At 47.1% G+C, this 18269-nt stretch overlaps 1 protein-coding gene and 1 long non-coding RNA gene across 5 annotated transcripts in view; one reads left to right on the forward strand and one right to left on the reverse strand.

Moving 5' to 3' along the window:
• Positions 1-18269, forward strand: part of SLC35F4 (solute carrier family 35 member F4) — a 184379-nt gene that overhangs the window by 78538 nt on the left and 87572 nt on the right. The window lies entirely within an intron of this gene.
• LOC311521946 overlaps positions 1-18269 on the reverse strand; it is a 68850-nt gene that overhangs the window by 9400 nt on the left and 41181 nt on the right. For 3 of the 4 annotated variants that reach the window (XR_014712011.1, XR_014712012.1, XR_014712013.1), the window contains exon 6: positions 9732-11126. The exons of the other annotated variant lie outside the window; for it this stretch is intronic. This is a non-coding gene — a long non-coding RNA (uncharacterized lncRNA). Of the gene's footprint in view, positions 1-9731; positions 11127-18269 lie in introns of those variants that run through there. 4 annotated transcript variants of the gene reach the window in all.

The raw sequence follows: 18269 nt of genomic DNA on the forward strand, positions 1-18269 counted from the left end.
CCAAACCCTGCTCCATCGCATGGACAAGAATAAACACAAACCATATTTACAGTTCTAGGGCGTATGGCTTAGAAGCTGAACGTTGTATGCACTGCATGGGTAATATTTGTTGTCAAGTTAAACACAACAATAAACAAACCGAAGTGGTGGAATGTATCGATTCCTTCCCCCCCATCTCCCAATGCACTGTCTTTATTATTATGATTGCATCACCAGTCCCTCAGGTATTGGTCCAGGCACTGGGCGGCGCATTTAAAAATATATTAGATTCTAGCTGCTGGCATCTTGTGGCCTGAGGACTGGCATGTGGGATGTAAACAAAGGGAACAGCTTTGGGTGGGCTGTGGTCAGAGGTGAAAGTAAGCCGGTCTGGTCTGGCATACCGGCAAGAGCCTGTACACCATGCCAGACCAGACCAGCTTCCCTAGGCTGGCGATTTAAAGGGCCCGGGGCTCCCTGCAGCGGCCGGAGCCCCAGGCCCTTTAAATCGCCTCCCGAGCCCCGCTGCCGGAGCCCTGGGGTAGCGGCAGCAGGGCTCTGGCGGTGATTTAAAGGGCCCGGGTATTTAAAGGCCCCACCTCTTCCCATTGAGGCCCCGCCTCTTCCCGTTGAGGCCACGCCCCCGCTCAGGACTCCAGAGTACAGGTAAGTCCTTTAAGTTACCTTCACTCCTGGCTGTGGTGCCTCCTGCCTGTCCCTGTTTCTGATTATCACAGACACCGTAGAGTGGAGTTTCAGAGCAGCAGGGATGGGGACAGCTGCCATGCATGCAAAATACCCCCCTGCCCATCTCCTCCAGCTAAAGTGGTCCTCAGCTGGGGCAGATGCTGCGGATCAAATAATCTGTCTAGCGAGTGGTTTCCTTGAAGCTGACAGGCTGCCCCCGGGTCCTGCTCCGGTATAATCCCATAGTGCCCTGTGCTGCAGCCAGCCTTGGGAGATGGCTAAGCAGCTGCCTCTGCCCTCTTCACCTCCTGCTCCCCCCGGTAAATGGAGGCAGACATCAAGGGACAGAGGGCGAGGGTAGCTATTTGGCCACAGGAGTGAAATGCATCTATTGCAGCTTCTCCATATGTATACTTTTAGAGGCCGAGGTGGGCTGGGTATAGAATCATAGAATATCGGGGTTGGAAGGGACCTCAGGAGCTCATCTAGTCCAACCCCCTGCTCAAAGCAGGACCAATCCCCAACTAAATCATCCCAGCCAGGGCTTTGTCAAACCTGACGTTAACCTTATGGCCGAAGCAACTTTTGACTTGGGGTATGAGACTCTCAAGGGGTCTGGTTTAAGAGGGTGGGTGGTCAGTACTTTCTAACAAGCAGGTCCCGTTAAGCTGCCTGAGGTTGGGCGCCCAAAATCCCATTTTTGGTCTTGAAAGTTTTGGCCTATGGATCTCACCTTGCAAGAACTGACATTTTCAAAGCCTCCTACTGCTGAAGGAGATTCACTCCTTATTTGCATATGTAAATTGTCTAGGTGGTGACTCCAAGATGGATTTTTTTTTAAAGATATAAAAGCATGTGTGATTTACTCTTCCTTTGAATTGGGAAAAAGGAGTTAGAATATCGGGTGCTTTACATGGGATGCTTCTTTCAGGTTGGCTCGGAAGCTTCTATGATCCCATTTTCACTGTGACAATTATTTCTTTCTCTAGGTGTGGAGGACATCAGGTAACAGTGTTGAAGTTTAGGTCATTTTTGCAGGGCTTTTAGAGAACGCACTTGGCTATGGCCTTGTGCATTTGATCTTCTGGCACTTCTTAATTTTCATGCTAATCTTACGTAATGCCTGGTTCTCCCGCCTTTATTTTCCATACCTAGCAGGACTCACTGGGTAGGGAATGTTTAGGTAGATGCCGTTAGGTTATTTATTTATTTTGGCTTGTGGATCTCCTCTGTGCTAACCCCAGATGCTTTTGTTTGCTTGTAATCTTTAAGCTGAACCCCCAAGAAAGCTATTTTGGGTGCTTAATTTTTGGAATTGCTCTTTTAAAATCTTGCAAAAGCGTAAATTCCAGATGTATTTTCTTTCTCTTTGTTTCTAATAAAATTTACCTTTTTTAAGAACAGGATTTGGATTTTTGTGTCCTAAGAGTTTTGTGCATATGCTGTTGGATTAGCTGGTGGCAACAGCTAATCTCCTTTGTTTTCTTTCTCAGCTCTTCCCCGGAGGGGGGGTGAAAGGGCTTGAGGGTACCCTCCAGGGAGGAATTCCCATGTGCTCCTTCCTGGGACCAAGGGAGTTTTTTGCATTTGGGTGGTGGCAACGTTTACCAAGCTAAGGTCAGAGAAAAGCTGTAACCTGGGAGTTTAATACAAGCCTGGAGTGGCAAGTATTAATTTTTAGAATCTTTGTGGGCCCCCACCTTCTGCACTCGAAGTGTCAGAGTGGGGATTCAGCCTTGACAGGTGGCTTAAACTAGCAGGTGATCTTTACAGACTTTTGTTCCCTTGTTGAAGTTTGATCCCCAAAGCATTAGTGCTTGGAACAGAGCAAAAACAAATTATCTTGTCTTTTGTTAATAAGGTATAGTATACTATGAAACACCAGTCTAACATTCATTAGATAATTCATTAATTTAGTCAAATCAATTCATTAGTGGTTAGTTGTTCAAAGATCAGATCTGTCTCATTCCATTGTTGTTTGCTTGTTTGGATTGCTGTAGCACTTAGAAGCCCTAGGCTTGGACCGGAACCCCATTGTGCTAGGCACTGTACGACAGAGGAGAAAAAGATGGTCTCTGCCCTATGAGCTTCACTCCTACTTAAACTATTTGCTTTCCCCTCCTTTATGGCATCTTCTGTCCATGGATCTGAAATCACTTCACAGACCTTACTGAATTAATCCTCAAAACATACCTTACTAAATTAATCCTATACGTGATGTAGGTAAATGGCGTTGCCCCCCCTTTTGACAGATGGGGAGAACTGAGACACTGAGCAGAAGGATGGTTTGGTGGTCAGGACATCAGCCTAGCACCTAAGAGATCCAGGGTCAAGTCCCTGCACCACCACAGACTTCCCGCGTGACCTTGTGTGAGTCATGTAACCTCTCTGAGCCTCAGTTTCCTATCTGTAAATTGGGATAAGAGCACTGCCCAAGCTCATTGGGAGGATGTGAGGATAAATACATTAAAGATTGTGAGACTATTACAGTGACAGGGTGAAATAAAGTACCTAAATTAGGCAGTCAGTGGTCAGGTGAGTTGCTTAACCTCACCTGCTGTGACTTGGTCCCCAACTTGACCTTCAGTGCTGTATTTGACAGTTTCCCCCACTTTGACCACAGATTTCACTGGAAATTCATTTTGTATCATGCAAAAATTTCAGTGGAACAGCATCGCTAAGCCTGTTCAAAGCTACAGATTAAAGTGATAGCTAGGAGATGCCCAAGCAGGAATGAATAGAACAAAGGCTGGTGATATTTGCCCTGTGCTAGTCAAGGTGGAATTTTGCTCACCGTTTAGGATGTGATTGCTAATCTTGTGCATTATTGTGCGAGGAAAATAAGGTGATCTCAGTGGGTTTGTGAGAACTGTGTTGGCAAGCAGATGAAAGCGCGTCTCAGTGAACCTGCTAGAGAGCGGGTCACTAGAAGGGCAGGCTCTCTTCTTTTCCTTAGACACCAAATATCAATTGGTGTCTTACCTTCGGCAGACCTCAGCAACTGTTTGGTGGCATATAGTTCAGTTTGTGTTATAGCCAGCACCTGATTGTAATTATGGCAATGCTCCTTACTAGGTGCAAGTAAGAATCCAGGCAAAACTAGACTCCCCTCTCTCTACCCACACTGAATTTTTCCCTGGTTGACATTTGAACCAGAGTATGAGTCACCTACAGAGTCTGCCTTGGTTCAGAAAATCCTCCTTGGAATCCTAAAGTTCCCGAGTGGCATTCTCCCCCCGCCCCATTTCTTTTTCGGGACCGTCCCCAGTTACGATGGGGTTTGTCCATGGTTTGCAGGGCAGTAAGTAGCTCCAAGCTATTTTCGGAGGTGGCACAGCACTACCAGCCGTACGTCTCCAGGTGGGGATGCAGGGTCTGTATCCCCGCGGCAAAGTTGGCAAAGATGGTAGCCTGACTCCCCCGTTGCTGTGCGCCGTTCACAAGCCCAAACCAAACGCCTGCCCCTGTAACTCTTACTCACAGGAGTAATCTGCTCTCCCGTGAGCAGTCACGTGGAATGTCCCCAGACTGCGGGGGGTGATGGTGACTTTTTAAATGTACAGAGTGGCACAGCCAGTGACTTCAGAGGAACAACATTGGGGGGCAGGTTCCATGTTCTGCCACCAAGTCTGCTACAGGCACTGCATAATGGCGGCTAACGCTGTAACGGGGGATGGGTTATAGCAGTGGTCTCCAGCCTTTTAATGCACAAGATCACTGTCTGAATTTAAGATCAACCCAGGATCTACCCTGCCCCTTCCCTGAGGCCCAGCCCCTTCCCCAGTGTCCCGCCCCACTCACTCCATCCCCCCCTCCCTCCGTTGCTTGCTCTCCTCCACCCTCACCCACTTTCGCCAGACTGGGGCAGCGGGTTGGAATGCGGGAGGGGGTGCAGGCTCTGGGCTGGTGCCGAGGGGATCGGAGTGTGGGAGGGGGCTCCGAGCTGAGCCTGGGGCAGGGGATTGGGGTGCAGAAGTGAGGGGTGCAAGCTCTGGGAGGGAGTTTGGGTGCAGGGGTCATATGGTCACACTGCACCTAATCTCATAAAATCCACTGGACGTTTCATGAGTTTTACTTTTTATTTTTGTCAGTTGTGGTTTATAGATCCAAAATCCTCCAGGGATTGTCACAAATCAGTGCAACATTCTCAACGGAGCGGTGTGCATTGGCTGAGCCTGGGGCAGGGGGTTGGGTGCAGGAGTGAGGGGTGCAAGCTCTGGGAGGGAGTTTGGTTGCAGGAGGGAGCTCCAGGCTGGGGCAGGGGGCTGGGGTGCAGGAGGGGGTATGAGATGTAGGCTCTGGCCAGGTTGCGCTTACCACAGGTGGCTCCCAATCGGCAGTGCAGCAGGGCTCAGGCAGGCTGCCTGCCTGCCCTGGCCCCACACTGCTCCTGGAAGTGGCTGGCTGCTTCCATGCCCGCGCCCGCAAGTGCCACCCCTGTCGCTCCCATTGGCCGGTTCCTGGCCAACGGGAGCTGCGGGGACGGTGCTGGGGGCAGGTGCAGCGCATGGAGCCGCCCCCCACCCTGCCTTCCTCCCAGGGGCGGCAGAGATGTGCCAGCAGCCAGCAGCTTCCGGGAGCTGTGTGGGGCCAGGGCAGGGAGGCAGCCTGCCTGAGCCCTGCTGCGCCACCAGACTTCTAGTGGCCCGGAGAGCGCGATCGACTGGCAGAGGCTCCAGGATTGACCAGTTGATCGCGATCGACGGGTTGGTGGCCACTGGTTCACAGGCATTGCCAGACTGGATCAGACCTGAGGATCCAGCCCGGTATCCTGTCTCTGACAGTGGCCACTACTAGCTACTTCAGAGGTCATGCAGATCTCCTTCTGATCGCTGAGTTAGAGACTGGCTTATGCCCTGATGTCTGAGGTTTTATATCCCTTCCACAATGTTTGCTATTAATCATGATATTAGCAGATCAGACATATTAAGCAAGTTGTATTTGAATTATTCATATCCAAACTTTGGCCGAAGCATCCAAACCCAGTGTGAATATTAGTGCCTGTGAACAGCCCTCGTAAGACCCATTAAGCACAGTTACAAGCCCTGTGCAGCACAATCCATGTACTTTCAGTCTCAGCACAGGGCAATCTTGCCAGCTACGTTTTTATTTAATAAATATTCATATAAAAGTCCTGGATCTAAAAGCAACTAAATTGATAGTTCAATTTTCAATGCTGGATAAACATTCACAAGTGGATTTCAGCACAATGTGTGGGTAATTAATGAGTTTCTAGAAGCTTTGCTGCTAAAGCTTTGAGCACTGGAGGAGAGTGTGTGTGTGGGGGGTGGGGGGGGAGGGCGGGGGTAGTTAAAATTTCCAAAAGGGAAAAGGAAGAGAAATAATTACCTGAACTCTAGGGATTCCACTAAAAACAGCAACTTTCATTAAAATGAATAAAAGCAAACAAACAACCTCCCCCCACCCCCCATTAATTGAAGATTAAGACTGAGATTTTAATTTTAGCAACGTCAGGAAATTCAGTTAAGATTCCCAGAGCAAACCTTGGCTGTGTCCCCTTGCACTTATATTCTTATACAGCATAAATGCGGAAATACCAAATGCTACGTATCTGCATGTCAGGCTACAGGACAGGTGCAGTTAAATTATTTGTTGCCTCTCACTCGAGGGCTGGCAGCAGAGGAATAAATGCAGTTCATTCCTAATTTTATAGAATTGTCCCAAGAGTGTGTCACTTTGGCCAGGTCTACACTACAGGCCTAGATCGGTGGAAATACATCACTCGGGGATCTGAAAAACCGGCATCCCCGAGCACAGTTATACCGACCTAACCCGCAGCATAGACAACGCTATGTTGATGGGAGAGCTTTTCCTGCAAGAAACATCTTCACTAAAGTGCTACAAGTCTGCTGCTGCAGCGTTTTATGTGAAGACAAGCCCTTTGCCCAGCGCACTGGGATCAGACATGTCAAATGTGCATGAGGGGAGAGAATTAATGCTGTTGCTGGAACTTTACATTTCAGTTTCCTGATTTTGTGCAATTAAAGGGCCTGCTCTTGCTCCCACTGAAGCTCTCTTTCAGGCACTGAATCGCCATCTTAATGGATTCTTGTTTTTTAAGGAGAAAAAAAAAGAGAAAGCAAAGTTGTCAGTAAAGTATCTCGTCTGGAGAGTCTTCTAAAGAAGTGACTGAACAGGCTTTCTTCAAAACTTCCCAGGCAAATTCACCACTGGGTTGAGAGCAAAAGTGAGCTGTAGCTCACGAAAGCGCATGCTCAAATAAATTGGTTAGTCTCTAAGGTGCCACAAGTACTCCTTTTCTTTTTGCAAAGACAGACTAACACGGCTGTTACTCTGAAACGTGATAAATGTCAGTCTTAAAAGTAAATGTTTTGGAAAGTTATAAAATGATGAATTTAGGGCCTTTAGGATAAAAGTGCCGGATCAACGAGAATGGTAATAAAAACAGCTACAGAGTAATGAAGTTCTGGCAAGAATAAGCAAAGATTGCTAAAAGCCTCATGTGGACGGGATAAAATATGGACAGGTAACTTAATTTCAAATGAAGGATTATCCTTATTTAAGAGGAAGCCATTTCCACTAGTGATTGAGTTATAGACCTCTGCATACAAATGCAGTAAGGTCACCTCTGCAATCAGCTAAAGTCCTTTCTATGATATATTCCTGGTTCAAGAGTCAGGATCCATAGGATAGATACATGTTCCATGGATTCCTTTGTGCTCTTGAGAGTCTCTCCCCACCCATCGCTTGTAGGGGCCAGATCCTTAAACTGGATCCACATGGCCCCCACAGAGACTTATTGACTTCCCTGGAGTTCCCTGTGGTTGTAGGGTAAGGCCCAGCTCCTGCAATGAGCTCCACACAGGCACCTGGCTCCACTCATACAGCTCGCTGCAGGATCGGGGCCTGTGTTTTTAAAACCGACATGAGATGGGCCTGTTCTGTTCAGCACCACCCCACTGTGTCTGTGAAGGGGGGGTCAACACCTCTCTCTCGTATAATGGTCTGAGTGGTTTTAGACCCTCTGCAGGCAGATGCCTGCACCTAAGTAGCTGGGGCCTTTAATTATAAAGATTTCTTTATAATCTATCTCCACAGCTTGCCTGGTTCTTTTAAGAATAGTCAGCTCCCCTGTCAGAGAGGGATGGATACTAGGACAAAGTGATGGTAATAGTCTTCTTTCCTTAAGGATGTCCAGGAGAACTGTAACCCTTCCTTCTACAGCAAAGTGTTTTGGAGGAAGTAGTCATTAAGCAATTGTTCAAACATCTTTCTGAGACTCTACATAAGCAGCTTCAGCCTGTTCTACATCATCTGCAATGACCTTCCTGCTTGCAGGTTGAGGACGCTCTCGTATGTTAGAAATGCTTGATCTTTCTCCAGAGCTCTGTGTAATGGATCCTAAAGTCTTCTCTGAGTTAGAGGCCCAACTGCCTAGAATGGACACAGGCCTAATAAGGGCTAGATTCCAAAGTCCATAAGAGTTGAAAGTGCCTAGCACTTGGCACAGTTGAACCTTAAAACTTAGCAAACCATGAATGTCTGGAAGGGTATTTTCCGTATTCAGTTCAATTTTGAGTTTTCCAAGTCTTATGCATAAAATGACATCTTAAAGTATTATTAAAACATTATCATACAGTGTTTGTTTGCAGTGGCTCCCACAATGGGATTTCACGGTACTCAAAAAAGGATGGTCCTGAGGATGTCTCAAAACAGAAAGACAAGTAGGCTGAGATTAGGAGAAGAACAAATGTATAGAAAGTTTGGCTTGATTCACTATAAGTAGCATGGCAGAAGTGGGTCTTTAGGAGAGGCTGAAATGTGGCTATACTAGGAGCATTTGCAGCATCTAGCAACTTCCATCTGAGAATCACAGAGTGCCTTACAAACCCTCCTGAATTTAACCTTGTAACACTGCGGTGAGGGAGGCAAGCCTATTATCACCAGATTACATGAGGGGAAAGTGAAGACTGAGAAATGCAGGGGCAGTAGTAACCATTACTGAGCCTTACAAGAGGTAAAAGAATCCTGTGTTTTCTTCCTCACAGCAATGAGAAATTTGTCTCATTGAAGTTGCCCAGGAAGAGGTGCAAAATCCATCAAACTTGAGAAAACCCCAAAGTTCAGAGGCTTCCTTGTGATAACAGATCTCCCCTTTCGGATCAGTGGGGGCCTTTCTCACAGGCTTTATAGGATGGTGCAAAAAAGACCAGCACTTGTGATAGGCCACTGCTCTGTACAGAAAGAGCTGTCATTGAAACAAAGTATGATTATAGCTTAGCTTGGAGTATGGGAACATTTCCTGGTCCATAATAATTAATTTTTGGATCCCAAACTAAAGTAAATTTCCATAATCACTTTGATTGAGGGGAGAATGGTGCCTTTGTTTATTCTGCTTGGTCATATTAGCAATGGAGAGTCATCAAAAGGAAACTGTCTGTTATTGAAAGTTTTAGGTTTGTGTGCATTGTTGTAGGCTCACTTGTGAGAAGACCTCGGGCAAATTCACTGCTGCTGTCACTCCATTGAGGTCAATGAGCAACACCATCAGAGAGTTTGGCCCATCGATCTCATAAGGGCTAATGGAGTTTAAACAAGCTGTGGCTGCCCTTTGGCAGAGATATTGGCGGTGGCTGGAAAGGGTACAGGGAACCCCGTTCCTTCCCTATTGCACCTATCTCAGAAGCAGTCAGAATGCTGTATCTAGGGCTCTCTGAACATGTGTGTAGGGGGTTACTGTGCTTTTCAGCGAGAGCAAAAACCCGATCTACAATGAAAAGAAGGCTTCTTAATGAAAGTGAAAGTGTTTGTATCACATTACGGGGTGCAATCCAAGCCAGTGAGGGGCTGTGTCACCACCTACCCTGAAACCTGGGGTGCCTCACAAAGACTTGCTGAAGTAGCTTCCACCTGGGCTCCTCACAAACAGCCAGTCAGCATGCAGGTCACACCCTGAGTGTCTGTGGATAGCTGCAGCCTGCCAGCCACACTCCAGTTACACTCTGGCTTCTACCAAACAATTCAGTTTAAGGACAACTGGATTAGTTTTGATTAAATAATTAAAGATGTTTATTTCACTACAAAGAGAGATGTGGGTACAAAGTATTAAAGTTGGAAATTGTTACAAGAGAAATAAAGATAAAGCTTCCTAGTAGCTAAGGCTTAACAAACTAGACTTGGTTCAAGGTAAAATTCCTTACCACATGTTCCCAGCAACATAGCTGACCCTATTCTTGAGTCAGGATCTGTCTCCAAAGGGCTGGTTCCTTCGTTGTCTCAGGTGAAAGAGCGAGCGAGAGAGTGAGACTGAGACTACCTGGGCTGGTTTTGCCCCTCACTTTTATAGTCCAGTCACTCTTTGAAACACATTTTCTTGAGCATTGCCCATAGACAAAGTTCCCTCCCACTGTGAGTATGGAGACACGAACTCTTGTGATGAAAGAGGTTCCATGTTGTTGTTTGTTAAAATGCAGGTTGATCTGTTCTTGCTCCCCTCTATTGTTGAAGAGTGACCACCTGACCGATGATTGCCAGTCAACTTTGGTGACACCTGACTTGAGGCCTTAGCTTCTTTTTGTCTTTGAAGAACAGGTTTGCCGCCTCCCCAGGCTTGTCTGGTAAACACATTTCAGTCATAATTTCAGTTTATTTTCATATCTTTACATATAACGGTGCCACACAGATTTCACCAGGATATTATTGACCAGCAAGCTCTTAGTTTTCAAATGATACCACATAAGGCATATTCTTTACAAAGATTACCATGGTGTGTAGGGTGTGATTACAGGGGTGCATCTGGTCACAGTTTGTAAGACTGTAAAAATTAACGTAAAGCTTTTTTGTAGTGTTCTAATCCCACTTCCTTTGTGAAGGTTTTCTAGCCTTCTAATCCCTGCTCCTCCTCACTTTACACTATTTCTCTTTACACCTCTGCAGGGAGGTGCTGTGCCCCGTGGAGCTCTGGGCAGACTGGCTCCATTGGGACCACACTGTGTTCCCTGGCCATAGGTGTCCCCAAGTCTCCCTGTTATGGAGAAGGCTCTGTGGAAAGAAATCCACGCAAGGCTGGTATGGGGGACGTTGGGAGAGCCTGTCTCCTCTTGCCACACTGTTGCCTTAGGGAACAGTAACTGGCACCTCCTTCTACACGGGGCGGGGTGGGGACGACAAGAGAAAAATAGACCTAGAAAATCCATGTTTGAATTTTCCAGCTGTTGACTTATTTCAGTATATACCTGGCACAGGATCCAGAGCTCTGCTTGTGGGTGGGATGAGGTCACCTTGAAAAGAAGTTCCAAGTTGCTCAGCCCTGCGTTGGCACATGACTACATTAAGCTCATTTTATGATGACTAATATCAGGCTAACACCCCTCAAAGATTTGCTATGAAGTACAGCTCCACAGTGCAGAGTTCTCTATCACTGTCTTTCACCCAGCATCAAGGTGTTTCCATTCAGTACCTGATAAATCAGCGATATTCTGTGAGAGGAAATGGGCAAGATTAGGTACATATGTGGCGTGGCTTTGATTCAGCTCGTCCTTACATAACTCTTCACTTCCTCTGAATTTGCAAGGGGCTATTAGAAGAAGCTAGCATGTGAAAAGCATCATCTTGAGACCGTCATGGAAAATGTATTGTTTCCATGTAAATCTAGTTGGACAACTTGACAGTTCTGCACTGTGAAAAGCAGGAATGTATTGCTGTTGCATCTGAGAAAGGGAGAGTGTTTGGGCATCTCCTATATTTGATCTCCTTCTCTCTGGACTTGTTCTTAACTCGTAAGGAATTTGTTTTTTAATCTGGAAAATGAATAATTCAGTCCTCTAAAACGTAAAAATTTCCATTTCCTAATTTAGCTTCAAATGTACTGGATTGTCGGGCTTCACGGCCGTTTTCTAGGTCATTCAGCTCTAGAGTCCACCTCAGAGTATTCTCCTGGAAACTGGCTTCATCAGTTCACCCAGTATCATTGGACACTGCCTTGGAGGGTCTTAATTTATGACTTCGAGGCAGAAAAGAATTGCATGCAAGCAGGATGCATGAAAAGTACATGACTGCAGGCTTTACAATGAGGATACTAGCAAGAGACCCAGTGAGTTGTATTATATTTCTGATGCAAAAGGATGATTTTGTGCTTAGGGATGGTATATGCAAGGATATAGAATAGATAACACAAAGGTCAGCAAATGTACATCTTCAGTATACATGAGGGAAAACAATGCTTTTGTGTCACAAGAGGGAGCTACAGAATCTCAGGAGAGATTTGCAAAGTACAGCAGGTAGTTCACTAAGGGATAAAAGCATGTCAATTGAACCGAAAAATTAGTATAAAAACAAGACCATTTCTTGGAAGACAGTCGAGGCATTTTTTAGTAGTAACATTTTGGAGAGGCTGAGGTCACTTTAAGTGCGGTTGGTCCCCAAAGATAACTGCAAAATAGATTGGAAGGGGGGCTTTTTCCATCAGTGAGTGCAGATGGGTGCTGACTATTGAAATGCAAGGGAGGAGTTTTCCAAAGTTTGATATCATAGAATCACAGAATATCAGGGTTGGAAGGGACCTCAGGAGGTCATCTAGTCCAACCCCCTGCTCAAAGCAGGACCAATCCCCAACTAAATCATCCCAGCCAGGGCTTTGTTAAGCCTGACCTTAAAAATATCTAAGGAAGGAGATTCCATCACCTCCCTAGGTAACGCATTCCAGTGTTTCACCACCCTCCTAGTGAAAAAGTTTTTCCTAATATCCAACCTAGACCTCCCCCACTGCAACTTGAGACCATTACTCCTTGTTCTATCATCTGCTACCACTGAGAACAGTCTAGAGCCTCCTCTTTGGAACCCCCTTTCAGGTAGTTGAAAGCAGCTATCAAATCCCCCCTCATTCTTCTCTTCCTCAGACTAAACAATCCCAGTTCCCTCAGCCTCTCATCATAAGTCATGTGTTCCAGTCCCCTAATCATTTTTGTTGCCCTCCGCTGGACTCTTTCCAATTTTTCCACATCCTTCTTGTAGTGTGGGGCCCAAAACTGGACACAGTACTCCAGATGAGGCCTCACCAATGTCGAATAGAGGGGAATGATCACGTCCCTCGATCTGCTGGAAATGCCCCTACATATACATCCCAAAATGCCATTGGCCTTCTTGGCAACAAGGGCACACTGTTGACTCATATCCAGCTTCTCATCCACTGTAACCCCTAGGTCCTTTTCTGCAGAAATGCTGCCTAGTCACTCGGTCCCTAGTCTGTAGCGGTGCATGGGATTCTTCCGTCCTAAGTGCAGGACTCTGCACTTGTCCTTTTTGAACCTCATCAGATTTCTTTTGACCCAATCCTCTAATTTGTCTAGGGCCCTCTGTATCCTATCCCTATCCTCCAGCGTATCTAGCTCTCCTCCCAGTTTAGTGTCATCTGCAGACTTGCTGAGGGTGCAATCCACACCATCCTCCAGATCATTAATGAAGATATTGAACAAAACCAGCCCCAGGACCGACCCTTGGGGCACTCCACTTGATACCGGCTGCCAACTAGACTTGGAGCTATTGATCACTACCCGTTGAGCCTGACAATCTAGCCAACTTTTTATCCACCTTATAGTCCATTCATCCAGCCCATACTTCTTTAACTTGCTGGCAAGAATACTGTGGGAGACTGTGTCAAAAGCTTTGCTAAAGTCAAGGAACAACACGTCCACCGCTTTCCCCTCATCCACAGAGCCAGTTATCTCGTCATAGAAGGCAATTAGATTAGTCAGACATGACTTGCTCTTGGTGAATCCATGCTGACTGTTCCTGATCACTTTCCTCTCCTCTAAGTGCTTCAGAATTGATTCCTTGAGGACCTGCTCCATGATTTTTCTGGGGACTGAGGTGAGACTGACTTGCCTGTAGTTCCCAGGATCCTCCTTCTTCCCTTTTTTAAAGATGGGCACTACATTAGCCTTTTTCAAGTCATCCGGGACTTCCCCCGATTGCCATGAGTTTTCAAAGATAATGGCCAATGGCTCTGCAATCACATCCGCCAACTCCTTTAGCACTCTTGGATGCAGTGCATCCGGTCCCATGGACTTGTGCTCATCCAGCTTTTCTAAATAGTCCCGAACCACTTCTTTCTCCACAGAGGACTGGTCACCTCCTCCCCATGCGGTGCTGCCCAGTGCAGTAGTCTGGGAACTGACCTTGTTTGTGAAGACAGAGGCAAAAAAAGCATTGAGTACATTAGCTTTTTCCACATCCTCGGTCACTAGGTTGCCTCCCTCATTCAGTAAGGGGCCCACACTTTCCTTGACTTTCTTCTTGTTGCTAACATGCCTGAAAAAACCCTTCTTGTTACTTTTAACATCTCTTGCTAGCTGCAACTCCAGGTGTGATTTGGCCTTCTTGATTTCACTCCTGCATGCCCGAGCAATATTTTTATACTCTTCCCTGGTCATTTGTCCAATCTTCCACTTCTTGTGAGCTTCTTTTTTGTGTTTAAGATCAGCAAGGATTTCACTGTTAAGCCAAGCTGGTCGCCTGCCATATTTACTATTCTTTCTACACATCGGGATGGTTTGTCCCTGTAACCTCAATAAGGATTCTTTAAAATACAGCCAGCTCTCCTGGACTCCTTTCCCCCTCATGTTATTCTCCAGGGGCATGTAAGGCATGTAATAATAGTGTGTGTGAATGAAGGGAATGAGATACAGGGAGTCTTTGAATGAATGGTCACAATTGCTGCCATAACTTCAAACTCCATTATGTATCTATTTTTTATTACATTGGGTCGAAATTGCCTTTTAAACAGAATTGGCATGTTTTGACCCCCTGTGTGTAAAATGCTTCCCTGTGTGACTCTTTGCCGCACATAGCAACTATCATGGATAGCCAGTCTGGCACGGAATGATATTCCCCTCACACCATGCATCCATCAGTGCCCTGGAGCCTACCCCAGTGTCTGCAGAATTGACCAGGATGTCTAGCTGGAAGAGTATTGTGCTTGGATGATGATTCATCTCAGCTGGTTGCCAGAATTCCTATTCATCCTGTCCACCATCGCCCGGCTCAAAAAACAAACAAAAAAAGAAACCTCACCTCTCTTTTTGGAGAGGTAGGATTGTCCAGCAGTTATGGCGCTAGCCTGAGATTTGGGAGACCAATGCTCAGTTTCCCGCTCTGTTACAGACTTCGTGTGTGACCTTGGGTAACTCACTGAGTCCCGCTGTTCCTCAGTTCCCCATCTGAACAATGAGGACACTAGCGATTCCCTACCTCCACGCGGGTGTTGTGAGGTGCTCAGATACTATGGCAAAGTACCAAAGAGAGACTGGGTGGAGGGAATAAAGTGCTTCTGCTGTGTCTGTGGAATAAATGACCGTGTTTTTTACCTGCCACTAGAAAAGAAAACAACACCAGTTTTAAACTTGTTGGTAGCTGAGGGTTCTCATGTCAACATTTTCCAAGAATGGCCATTGAGTTTGGTGCCTCCATTTGTGCCCGAGGTTGGCCCCACAAAAACGGAGACAACCAAAATTAGTGGTCACTTTTGAAAATTTGACTGGATGCCTCTGTGCCTCCTTTTTCCCACCAGTATGTACACTTAATGAGTTAGTGTTTGCATAATGCTTTGAGATCCTTAGACCAAAGGCTTTAATGAAGAAATGCAAAGTATTTTATTAACTTTTGGTGAGGTGTGCGTCTGAGACCAAAATCTAAATATGGAAAGGGTGGCATATGTGATATAATTGTCCAGTTGTGTGTGTGTTCTTTGGCAACTCTCATCCTCCTCACTTTTTAAATTTTTGGTTTTGATCAAATACACTGTAATTCGTTAGACTGAAAACGATAATGCACCAGTTATGTGGTATTTTGTAGAGCTTTCAATATCTGGTTTGTTCCACTGTCACAGCATCTGTGTGCATTTGGTGACCAGTGGGCCATATATCACACTAAGTGAGGAACCAAAAGCCGTGTTCTCTCTCATTTCTGTGTTCCTGTTTTCTCAGTCTTAGGTTCTGGATGACAGGTTGCTCATTTGCATCCTGCTTCTGCCTCTTTGTGTCTGCTCACTGCAAGGAGATCCCTCCTCCCCGTATGCTGGTGCTGTAAGTGTTGACCTGCCTGGTTCTCTTCTGGGACATGTGATTTTGCTTGAGGAAACATGCTGCTTCTGCTCTGCTCTGCTTTCCTCTGTGTCCTTTAAAGTGCTCTTTGTACATCTGCTTACATTTTTCTTTATGTTCTTCTCGTCTGTCATTCAGGTCATAGGTGGATGCCCAGAACACTCACAGTATAAATCCTAAATGAAATACAATTCAGTGGAAGGCAAAATAGTAGCCCAGCTTTTCAAACCTGAGTGCCTAAAGTTTGGCTCCTAAATTCATATTTAGGCTCCTTTATATAAGTTGCCTGATTTTTCAGAGGTGATGAGCACTGTAGCTCTCCTGGGTTTCAGTGGGATTTATGGAGGCTCAGAAGGTCTGAAAATCTGACCACTTATTTGTAGGTCTCCAAATATGGATTTAGGAGCCTGATTTCAGGTACCCAAGTTTCAAAACTGTTGTTTCAATTTGCAAATGGAAAAAACGAGGCACAAAGATATTAAGTGATTTGTCCAAAGTCACCAAGCAAGTCAGAATCAGAACTAGGGTCTACTGACCCCCAAAATGTCATCCTAGATAGCTTATTACTGCTGGGCCTGGTCTAACCTGCCCCGCTGCTTCCAGACCTACCTAGCTCAATCCAAGTTTTGTTACAAAAAATGTCTCTGACAGCCAGAGAGAAGCTCCAACTCCAGCTGAGTTCTGTTCTTCTCTCCTTCTCCTGGCTTCTGTCTGCTCCCAGCATGCACTGGGGTAAAAGGAGATGTCCTCTTCTCTATTGATGTACAGGCACAGCATACCTGTTAATCACTCTGTGTCTGGTACGTGCTTGCAGATTAGGTGGTCTGCTTTTGTCCTCAGGTGTGCTGGGAGTTCTCTGCCTGTTCAGTGAAGCTAACGTAGGGTTCGTGCCACAGCAGCAAGAGGATCTGGTTGGCTTTTTCCTGACACCAACAAATTGTTTTCCTCACTCGTACTGAGCCATCTTCCCACTGGTCCTCTTGCTACTGCCCCTTTTGGCTCAGCTAGAATCTTGCAGGACCAGCAGCGCAGCCAGCTCCATGTGATGCAGGCTCCCGAGGCATAAGGTCGAGGGACGTGATCTTTCCCCTCTATTCGACATTGGTGAGGCCTCATCTGGAGTACTGTGTCCAGTTTTGGGCCCCACACTACAAGAAGGATGTGGATAAACTGGAGAGAGTCCAGCGGAGGGCAACAAAAATGATTAGGGGACTGGAACACATGACTTATGATGAGAGGCTGAGGGAACTGGGGATGTTTAGTCTTCAGAAGAGAAGAATGAGGGGGGATTTGATAGCTGCTTTCAACTACCTGAAAGGGGGTTCCAAAGAGGATGGCTCTAGACTGTTCTCAGTGGTAGCAGATGACAGAACAAGGAGAAAAGGTCTCAAGTTGCAGTGGGGGAGATTTAGGTTGGATATTAGGAGAAACCTTTTCACTATGAGGGTGGTGAAACACTGGAATGCGTTACCTAGGGAGGTGGTGGAATCTCCTTCCCTAGAAGTTTTTAAGGTCAGGCTTGACAAAGCCCTGGCTGGGATGATTTAGTCGGGGATCGGTCCTGCTTTGAGCAGGGGGTTGGACTAGATGATCACCTTCCAACCCTGATATTCTATGATTCTAAGAATGTTAATAAAATACCCAATACAAGAAACAGCAGGGTATGAAGGAAAGACCCAGGGGTGGGCAGGATGGCAGCAGTAGAGGCATGTGAAGCTGTCAGGAGTGAGAACTGGAATTGTGGGGTGGGGAGAAGTTGGAGGAGATTGGGAACTGCCAAGGCAGGTGAGACTGAGACTGGGCGGGGGTAGAGCCAGGTTTGTATAGTTTTTGGTGGTGCCTAGAACGGATCCAAGCAGAGCCACGGCCAACGGGAGCTGCGGGGGCGGTGCCTGCGGATGCGGCAGCGCGCAGAGCTGCCTGGCCACGCCTCTGTGTATGAGCCAGGGGGGCCATGTCACTGCTTCTGGGTGCTGCTTGAAGTAAGCACTGCCCGGAGCCTGCCCCCCTCCCACACTCCAACCCCTTGCCCCAGCCCGGAGCCTCCTCCTGCCCTCCAAACCCCTCAGTCCCAGCCCAGAGCACCCTCCTGCACCCCAAACCCCTGAACCCTAGCCCCACTCCAGAGTGCGCTCCCCCCGCTGGAGCCCTCACCCCCCCCAACCATCTGCCCCAGCCCAGAGCCCCCTCCCAAACTCAGAGGCCCCCAGCCCAGAGCCCCCTCCTTCATCCCAAGTCCCTCATCCCCAGCTCCACACCAGAGCCCTCACCCCCTGCACCCCAACCCCCTGCCTCTGCCTGGAGCCCCCTCCCATACTCCAAACCCCTCGGCTCCACCCCCAGCCTGGAGCCTCCTCCTGCACCCCAAACCCCACATCCCTGGCGCCATCCCAGAGCCCACCCCCCAGCTGGAGCCCTCACCCCCCCCTTGCATTCCAACCCACTGCCTCAGCCTGGAGTCCTCTCCCACACCCTGAACTCCTAATTTCTGGCCCTAACCTGGAGCCCACACCCCCAGACGGA

The sequence above is a fragment of the Lepidochelys olivacea genome (assembly GCF_965140295.1).
Source record: "Lepidochelys olivacea isolate rLepOli2 genome assembly, chromosome: 6".
Lineage (NCBI taxonomy): Eukaryota > Metazoa > Chordata > Testudines > Cheloniidae > Lepidochelys > Lepidochelys olivacea.